This window comes from Mustela nivalis (genome assembly GCF_964662115.1).
Source record: "Mustela nivalis genome assembly, chromosome: 9".
In the NCBI taxonomy this organism is placed as follows: Eukaryota; Metazoa; Chordata; class Mammalia; order Carnivora; family Mustelidae; genus Mustela; species Mustela nivalis.
Genome location: NC_139028.1, coordinates 66,428,666 through 66,437,714, shown reverse-complemented (window position 1 = coordinate 66,437,714; position 9,049 = coordinate 66,428,666). Strand labels below are relative to the sequence as shown.

The following is a 9,049-nucleotide window of genomic DNA, read 5'->3' as shown; positions in this document are numbered from 1 at the left end:
TGTCCTTTACATACTACTATCTCATTTCTAAACTGTTTTATTTGCTGAAATAAAGTGACTATGCAAAAAAACATTGAAATAAACTATTTATTAGGCCAATTCCCAATTCCATTAACAAGTAATTTGGGATTTCCTTTTTTTTTTAATTAAATTTTTTTTCAGTGTTCCAAAATTCATTGTTTATGGATTTCCTTTTTTGTCTTTTTTTCTTATTCATTTTAAATGAGAAAGATCAGCCTATGCTCACTGCTTCCCAACTCCAAAATTGAATGATGTTTATCTCTTCTCCCACGCCATCCTCCAGGCTGCAGAAGTAGTAATCCTTTTAATTCTTTTTAATCCTTTTTCTCTGACTACACCTGAAGTGGGTGTTGAGACCATGGCTCTGAGAAGTTCTGCATCTTCTATATATTTCTCAATAGAGTTGGAGTTTTCTGCTCAATCACCCTTTGGGTCATCTTTGGAACAGTAATCGAACCTGCAGTTCTCACTTTTATAAGCTCTCTCTTTCCTGTATCTTCAGCAGGTTTCAGTTGCTGTGATTTCTGTCTCTCTAAGGTTACCATGTGCCACAATCATTGTCCTTGTGTATCTGGTCTGTAAACTGTCCTCAGAGTTAACAGCAGGACCTGTGAGCATGCACACCTCAGCTCTCTGCTAGACCCCACAGCCTGCAAAACTCTGAATTCTGACCCTGTTGAATGGGAGGTTGGAGGAAAGAGGAGGTGCTTGAAGGAGGATTGAGACATTAACTGAGGCATGAGGATTATTGCCTGCTTTAAAAATTGTTTCCTGTCATAAGAGGGTGGCTCCTAATTTTTGCTTAATTTGAAGAGAAACATGCAGATGTGCCCTGGCTTAGAACGTTTTGCCGTCACTCTTTTACCTCTCATTCCTTAGAAGAAGAACCTAGATTATATGAAATTAATATTATTTATTAATACATGCTAATTAGATGTAGCATAGTGGATAATCTAGTAAAATTTAGGAAAGAATCTCCTGTTCTTTTCATTCTACAGTTTCATTGCCATATAAATCTGTTTAAGGAACAGTTCTGGACAAGTGAATTCTAAATGAAGTGAGGCAATTACAGTTAGAGTTCTGCTATGATAATCCCCATGTAATAGCAATTTCCCTAGAGAGCCCCTCCCAGGATATATGGAAAACAATGCCATACTTCTAAATAGATTAAGGAAATCAAAAGAAACATTAGAAAGTTATTTGAAGCAAACGAAAATGAAAATGAAACTTGTTAGAACTAGTGAGAAATCACTAATGCATTACCTTTTTTTCTTCAAAAAGGAAAAATAATGCTTGTCTGTTATACAACTTTTTTTTTCTTTAAATAAGTATTGTTATAAAAAACAATACTTTGCTGCTGTCTCCTTGGGTGTACAATTCCCAAATTCTGCTAACAGTTTGATTTGTAATATTTTGGACTTTTCTCTCTGCTGTGGTATATACAAAGAATATTATTTAGGCAACCATATTATGTATAATACATAGAAATTTTCTTTTGCCAATTAACAGTGTATCATGGTGGTTTCACCAGTGAAGTTGATAGCACAAGGAGGCAGAGATAAAAGCTTATGTCTCAAACAACTACTTCATCTTCACCCACATACAAACCAAAGACATTCTTTGATCTCTCAGTAGAGGCACTGATGTCTTCTGATTGTGAACTTGATTTGAGGTATAATTTTACCCTTATTTCAAAGGTCCAGAATGCTTCAGAACCAAGATTAAGCCTCATAACCATGAATCCTCTGACTCATACAAGTGAAATAAATTTCCTGGTTTATTCACATAACTTTTATTGCAGTAATCACTAGGGAATGTAATCATTGGTTTGCATCAGTTTTTCCACTATTAGAATGTTAAATTCTAAAGTTAGAATAGATTGCATCCTATTTATCATTGTCTCCTTAGGGTATAAAACATTGCCAGATATTTTATATAAATAAACAAATGAAAACATCAGTAAATGAATGGACAAATGAACATGAAAGAGTCTACACCACCCTACAACAGAATTCAGCCAGGAGTTTCCATCATGTCAAATGATATGAATTTCCATCCCAGTACTTTTCTTCTCCTTGGCACTCCAGAGATGGAGGCCATCCACACTTGGCTGTCAGTGCCCTTCTGCCTTGTCTACTTGGGAGCTCTCATGGGTAATTTTGCTATTCTATTTATTATCAGAGCAGATTCCAACCTGCACAAGCCCATGTTATTCTTCCTCTGTATGCTCTCTGTGGCTGACTTGGTCATCTCCACTACTGTTGTGCCCAAAATCCTCAGCATTTTTGGTTCCACAGCAGGGAGATATATTTTGAAGCCTGGCCTGCCTTGTATAAGTGTTTCTCATTCATTCACTATGCAGCATGGCATCAGGTTTTATCTTGGCCATGGCCTTTGACAGGTATGTGGCAATCTGCGATCCTCTGAGGCATTCTACTATCCTGACACATAGAGTCATCAAGAACTTGGGGCTGGCTATTGTCTTCTGTGAGGTTTTGCTCTTCAGCCCTCAACCCTTCATGCTTCGGTGGCTTCCTTACTATAGAACTAATATCATCCCTCATATTTCCTGTGAATTTATGGCTCTTATCAGTCTTGCTTGTGCGGAAACCAGGATCTGCAAAATCTACAGTCTGACTGCTGCCTTCCTCACTGGAGGTTTAGATTTCCTACTGATCCTATGTTCCTATGTTATTATCCTTTACACGGTTTTCCATCTTCCATCCAAGGCTGCTTGACTCAAGACCTTGGGCACTTGTGGATCCCATGTGTGTGTGATTTTAACGGCCTACACTCCTGTTTTTTTTCACTTTCCTTACTCACAGGTTTGGTCAACATGTGGCTCCTCATATTCACATCTTTGTGGCTAACATCTACCTCCTTGTTCCACCCACGGTGAACCCAATGATCTATGGCATTAGAACCAAAAGGATTAGAGATCGATTCAAGCTTTTACATTTCACAAATTCTGAAACAAGAAGCTTTTCAAATATTCTTTCACTAAGTTGTTGACTTAAAGAGGAAAAAAAAAATTAACTCTCCTTCTAAAAGCCCAATCCCTATATCTTCTACTTTTGATATTTAAAGTATTAATTATCATTGACTGGATTTTGTTCTTCAGAGAATTTCTTGGGAAATGGCAGATTTAGGTTATTTATTCTTAACATATTTACCTGATGATCCAATATCTACACTACTATGTGTTTTTATCTGCCATGTTTGCTCCACAGGACTATCCTATTGTTCAGTCTTATCAGCTTTATGAGAGATATTTTACTGACTCATATCTCTGACTTTTCCTGTGTTGTTGTACATTTGTAGGTCTTCACTAACAGGAATGTTTATATGTCCTGAATGATAAGACTGAAGGCAGTTTAAATCTGTAAATTGGAATTTTGCCTGGTTTTGGCAAAATTTCTAAATGGATGGATGAAGAAATTGTCAGGATATGCTGTGTAGAGAGTGCTTCTTGGAATTTTTTTTTCATGTAGTCTTATTTTATTCTGTATACCTATAATTCTTTTAAAGATTTTAAATGAAATTGCTTCCCACAAACACTCTTCTAGAAGACCTGATGATATCAGAAATTGTCCTACCATTTTTCTTTTATCTGTTTCCTCATTGTGGTTCAGGTTGACTCCGTTGATTCTTTGAAAATATCTGTAGTTGTCTGTCTATTCTTTGAAGGTCTTGAATATTCTAATACCATCTACCCCCAATCTATATTACAAACAGGAGAATATTTTGTTCTGGTATTTTCTTATAATTTATCTTTCTTCATAATTTTTCTTTCTTAATAATCTTTCTTTATAATTTCTTTATAATTTACTCTTGACTGTGATATGCCTTTTTTTTTCCTGTTTTGAAGTTCAATGACTCATATTTATATGGAATGTTGTGTAGGATAGTCAGTATTGTATGTGATACAAAGATTTAGGCTTCTTTAAGATCTATTGTTAAAACAGTTTTTTCATTAGTCCATATTAGTATATGTTAACAATTTCTGCTGCAGCTAGAATTGGATCATGTCAGTTTTTACCTTGAAATTTTTATTTCTTCTTTCTGGAAAAGTGGGTTATCAGGTGCCAGGTATAACATGACCACTTTTTTGCTGACTGCCATATGATTTCACACTTTCTCCCTTCAAAATAAAGTGCTAATTGTGTGTTCATATTTCTGGTAGTCTAAATTTCTTTTATTATCCTCTATTACACATTGCCTTAGATAAGATATATATATTTGCATATATACAATTCTAAGAGAGACAATAAAAGGTCATGTTTGAGACAACTGCTCAGGTTTGAATCTCCAAACAACCACTTACAAACTATGTTGTAACTTATGAAGATATGGTAGCTTTCTGCCTCAGTTTCTTCAATGATGATATGGAGACATTGACAGGAGTTATTTCAGGAAATAATCTTGACACTTTAAAGATTTTTCCTACATGTAATTAGGCTCCACTGGAATTAATTTATCAGGATCTTGAAAAGTCAGAGCCTGGAAGTAAAAATGGTTCAGCAACTGTGTTTAAATTGAAATCAGGGAAATAGGAAATAACTTCACTGTTTAGGGGTATATTTTTATTAGTTCTGCTGAAAAATGATGAAAATTTGCCAGTGAACATAGAAAAGAAGAAGATTCAAGAAAGAAGAAAAGAGTCCATTTAGAAATCCAGACTGGGGCACCATGATGGCTCAGTTGGTTAAGCAGCTGCCTTCAGCTCAGGTCATGAACCCAGCATCCTGGGATCAAGTTCAACATCGGGACTCCCCTGCTCTGCGGGGATCCTGCTTCTCCCTCTCCCTCTACTGCTTCTCCTGTTTGTACTCTCTCTCGCATGCGCTCTCTTTGTCAAATAAATAAAGTTTTCTTTTAAAAAGCCAGAATAATATTCTCAGAATCATTTTCATATTCAGATTTATACTGAATGTACACAGATATACTTAAGATAAAAGTGATGACTTTGTCTCACGATCCCACTATCATAGGTAATGTTTTTGTGTGTGTGTGTGTGTGTGTGTGTGTTTTGTTGTTGTTGTTTTGTTTTCTGGATCTGTGTGTGTGAATACTAGTTAATATTGAAGAAGTATCTTCAATTATTTCTAGATCAATTACAACGCATTCTGGTAGTCAGGACGCTAGTGCACTAAACACATAATAGGTCAGCCAGCTGCATAATTAAAAAAGATTCACACAATGAATGTATGTTAGAATTCTACTATGGCCCAGTAAGTGCTGAAGATGCAGTAACAAACAAGGATGATATGAAGCATAGGGGCTCTTTGCTTCATATAAGGTCCACCTAATGGAGAGAGGGCATTTTAGAAATTGCATAAAATAAATTATTTAATGCATAAATTCAGTAAAGATTTTCACATTTTGAAAATGTGGTATAAAAATGGATGAGGTGGTCTGAGGGAACAAAAGATAGATGTCTAGAAGGATAAAGCATTCGTCTCATGTTCTAGGTTTTATTGTGACCATACAAGGAAAAGAGATAACTTGATTATGTGAGTGAAGTAACAGACTTCTGGTTGTAGCAGGAATGACAGCTTTACTGTTTGTAACTCAGGAATTGTGCCTTACTGGCACAGAACGATATTGTGCACCATGCTATAAAATAATGTTAGACATGCAAGCAAACAACTGACTCAGTGGCTTAACTGAAAAAGATGACTCAGGCAAAGTTTCCTTCACCATGACTGAATTACCACTCAAAGGACCCAAATCCAGAGAAAAGATTATGAAAGTTGGAGTGAAGGTAAATTTGTGCTGGGAGAAAGACTTACCTTCTCCACTTATGGACTATAAAATGGTCCTAGACATATCTGAGATAATGTGAATGATAATGCCATTGGTATGGATGATGGTTACTGGCTAAACTAACTCATTCCTCTTGGCTGGCATTAGGAAGGTATACCTGCAAGCCCATATACCAAAAGGCAACAGGCTTTGGCATTTATCAATAAGGGATATGTGTGAGGGTTCCTGCCATGAGATAGGACAAATGCTAAAGCTACATACCAGACCACAATGTTAGAGCTATAGGATATGAAACTGTGCATCAGTGCTGCAGTGACCCCAAATGCCTCAACAGCAGATCTGTGGGTTGGCTTTTACTCCACTAGAACTCCAACTCATGGAGAAATACCTAGAAACGTCTGCATCTCTCCCTGAGGGATGGAGTTTTTGTAGAACTGCCAGACTTCAAGGGCAGATGCAGAAGTGGCGGTGCCAGTTTGACCTGGTGATGTTCTATGGGAAACAGTGTTTATATCAGCATCACCACTGTAGAGCTGGACAAAAACCTTTTAGTTTTGACTGTTATACTAGAATATTCTATCCTAGAGCTTAGCTAATATTCTCTGCTATCATATAGCAGGTGATATCCCATATCACATTGGGAATGCAGACATATGGAACTCCTCAAAATGAGAGGTCTTGAGTTGGTTTATTTAAAGTTTAAGTTAGGAAACTATGCATGACAGTTTCTTACTTTTATTGGAATTGACTGTGTGTTAAGATAAAATGTCAATAACGATGGGATGCAACAAAAGCAGTGGTTGAAAAGAAATCCCAAGCTTATAATGTAAATATTCCAAAGGACAAAAGTTTGAAAATCAGTGAACTTTCTTATAAAAAATTAAAAGAATTGTAAATTAAACAAAAAGGAAGACATTGATAAAGATAAAATTATAATTTAAATGCATGAATAGAGTTAATAGCAGTCTTAACCTGAACAGATTTTATTTCATCCTAGCTATAGTTCGTGAAATAAATGCCTTTTAATAAATGTCTTTAAGTTTGGGCATCTTGAAGTAAAGCCCCTAATCATGAACACAGCTGCTTAACTGGCAAAGACGATGCAGGCACAGTTCTCTACCTGGGGGTAGAGACAGAGTTCAACTTGTCTCTACCCCTAGGAAGTGAAAATATTCTCTCCAACAACATAACCATTTAATAGTTTACTGCTGGGATTGATGATTCAGAAAAAAAATCTGTGCCACACGTTTACGGATTACCTTGTTTTTTACACCGTAAACAATAGGATTGAGTGCGGGTGGTACAAGGAGATAGATGGTAGACAGAAGAATGTGGGTAGGAGGAGCAACATGTCCAAAACGGTGGCTAAAGAAGGAGAAGAAGGCAAGAATATAAAATTCAAGGAAAACAAAAATGTGAGCTGTACATGTATTAAATGCTTTGAGCCGTGCCTCCTTTTGGTGTAGGCGAAAAACAGCCTAGAAAATAAGGATATAGGAAATGAGGATAAAAATCATGTCAAATCCTAATATGGTAAAACCTACAAGGAGACCACACGTCTTATTGACTCTGACATCTTCTGCAGCTAACTTGACCACAGCCATGTGCTCACAGTAAGAGTGGGCAATTACAATGGAATGGAAAAGATGTAGTCTTTTGATTAAAACTGGTAAAATGCCAACAAGCACCATTGCCCGAATTGCCACAACCAGCACCATAGTAACCAGAATGAAAGGTGTGAGGACGGATGTGTGTCTCAGTGGATCACAGATGGCAACATAGCGGTCAAAGGCCATCGCCAAAAGGATGCCAGATTCCATGCCCTGCAAGGCATGGATGAAGAAAAGCTGGGCTAAGCAAGCATCAAAAGTCATGGAGCAAGACCCAAACCAGAAGATAGCCAACATCTTGGGAGCAATAGCTACACAGAGTCCTATATCAGTGGCTGCCAACACTGCCAGGAAGATGTACATGGGTTGATGCAGACTACGTTCTGCTGGGATGATGATCAGTAAAATGATATTTCCCAGAAGAGCCACCACGCATATTACAAAGAAAGAAAACCCAATCCAAAATTGCACGTGCTCTAGTCCAGGGATCCCAATTAGCATTACTGTTGTGGGGTCAATATATGACATGTTAATGGATGCCATGGAAGTTAGTGATCTCTCTTTTCACCATTAATTCTCATTCCTGTAGAAAGAGAATGGGAGTGGGAAGTGAAAATACACAGACCCTACTATTACTCAGACATATAGAGCTTTAAGAAATAAGTTCAGTACTTTGGATGACAGTTTGGCCAGATTATTCAGAGGTTTAATGCTACATGCCAACATCGCAATAGCAAGCAATCCTACAAACCTCCACTAGAGGGGCACCTGGGTGGCTCAGATGGTTAGGTGTCTTCCTTTCAGCTCAGATCATGATCCCAGGGTCCTGGATTTGAGCCCCGCACTGGGCTCCCTGCTCATCCGGGAGTCCACTTCTCCCTCTCTCTCCCCACTGTCCGCCCTGCTTGTGTCCTCTCACTCTCTCTGTCAAATAAATAAATAAAAATATAAAACAAAACAAAATAAAACAAAACCTCTACTAGACTCATATGTGAACAAGGGAGAGTGTTAGGATTTCTGACATTTTTTGTGGAAATGGAAATCACAAGTCTGAGATCATTGATCTTTTGCATTTCCCATGACCTCTACACTCAGGTATTTGAAACACCTTCTGTAGGCTTTCCTTCTTTATTTCCTTGTAGATATCAGTCCAATTTTGTGGCAAATGCAGATCCCCTCTCGGCATCTTGTGGACCTAAAAGAATCCCATTTCTCTTCTATGTGGGTGAGTACATAGCTAATGAGAGCCTTATCCTCAACCAATATTATTCCTGGTCCCGGAGAGCAGGTTATAGATCCCTGAATCTGTGACATTGGCTCTCAAATGAGAATTGGTGGGAGAGAGTCTAGCTGTATATTTACTCAGTTTTCATCATAAAGACATTGAATAAATCACTGACGGGACATTAAGTGTGGCCCTTTAAGGAGATTTGAAGAGGGTGGTCTGTTGTCACAGGCAGCCAGGGATGTTTAGTTGTCTGAATGAATTAAGTTCACTTAATTTCAAAGTGGATTTGTTGAGTAGAATAGGAAGGGTAGAATATGGAGGATGTTTTTTACAGAGGGGCTTAGGAAATTAGAAAAAGAATAGAGAAACATTTTAAGATGAGTAACAGCTAAAAATAAGACAGGATGCAGGCAGAAGCAGAATC

General features: G+C 37.5%; 2 pseudogenes across 2 annotated transcripts; one reads left to right on the top strand and one right to left on the bottom strand.

The window, feature by feature from the left end:
• Window positions 1-1,996: 1,996 nt before the first annotated feature.
• On the top strand, window positions 1,997-3,033 carry LOC309840300 (olfactory receptor 52D1-like; annotated as a pseudogene). Its single transcript has one exon. The product of its transcript is annotated as an olfactory receptor 52D1-like (transcript).
• Window positions 3,034-6,989: 3,956 nt separating this feature from the next.
• Window positions 6,990-7,940, bottom strand: LOC309840137 (olfactory receptor 52A1-like; annotated as a pseudogene). Its single transcript has one exon. The product of its transcript is annotated as an olfactory receptor 52A1-like (transcript).
• Between the last annotated feature and the right edge of the window lie 1,109 nt (window positions 7,941-9,049).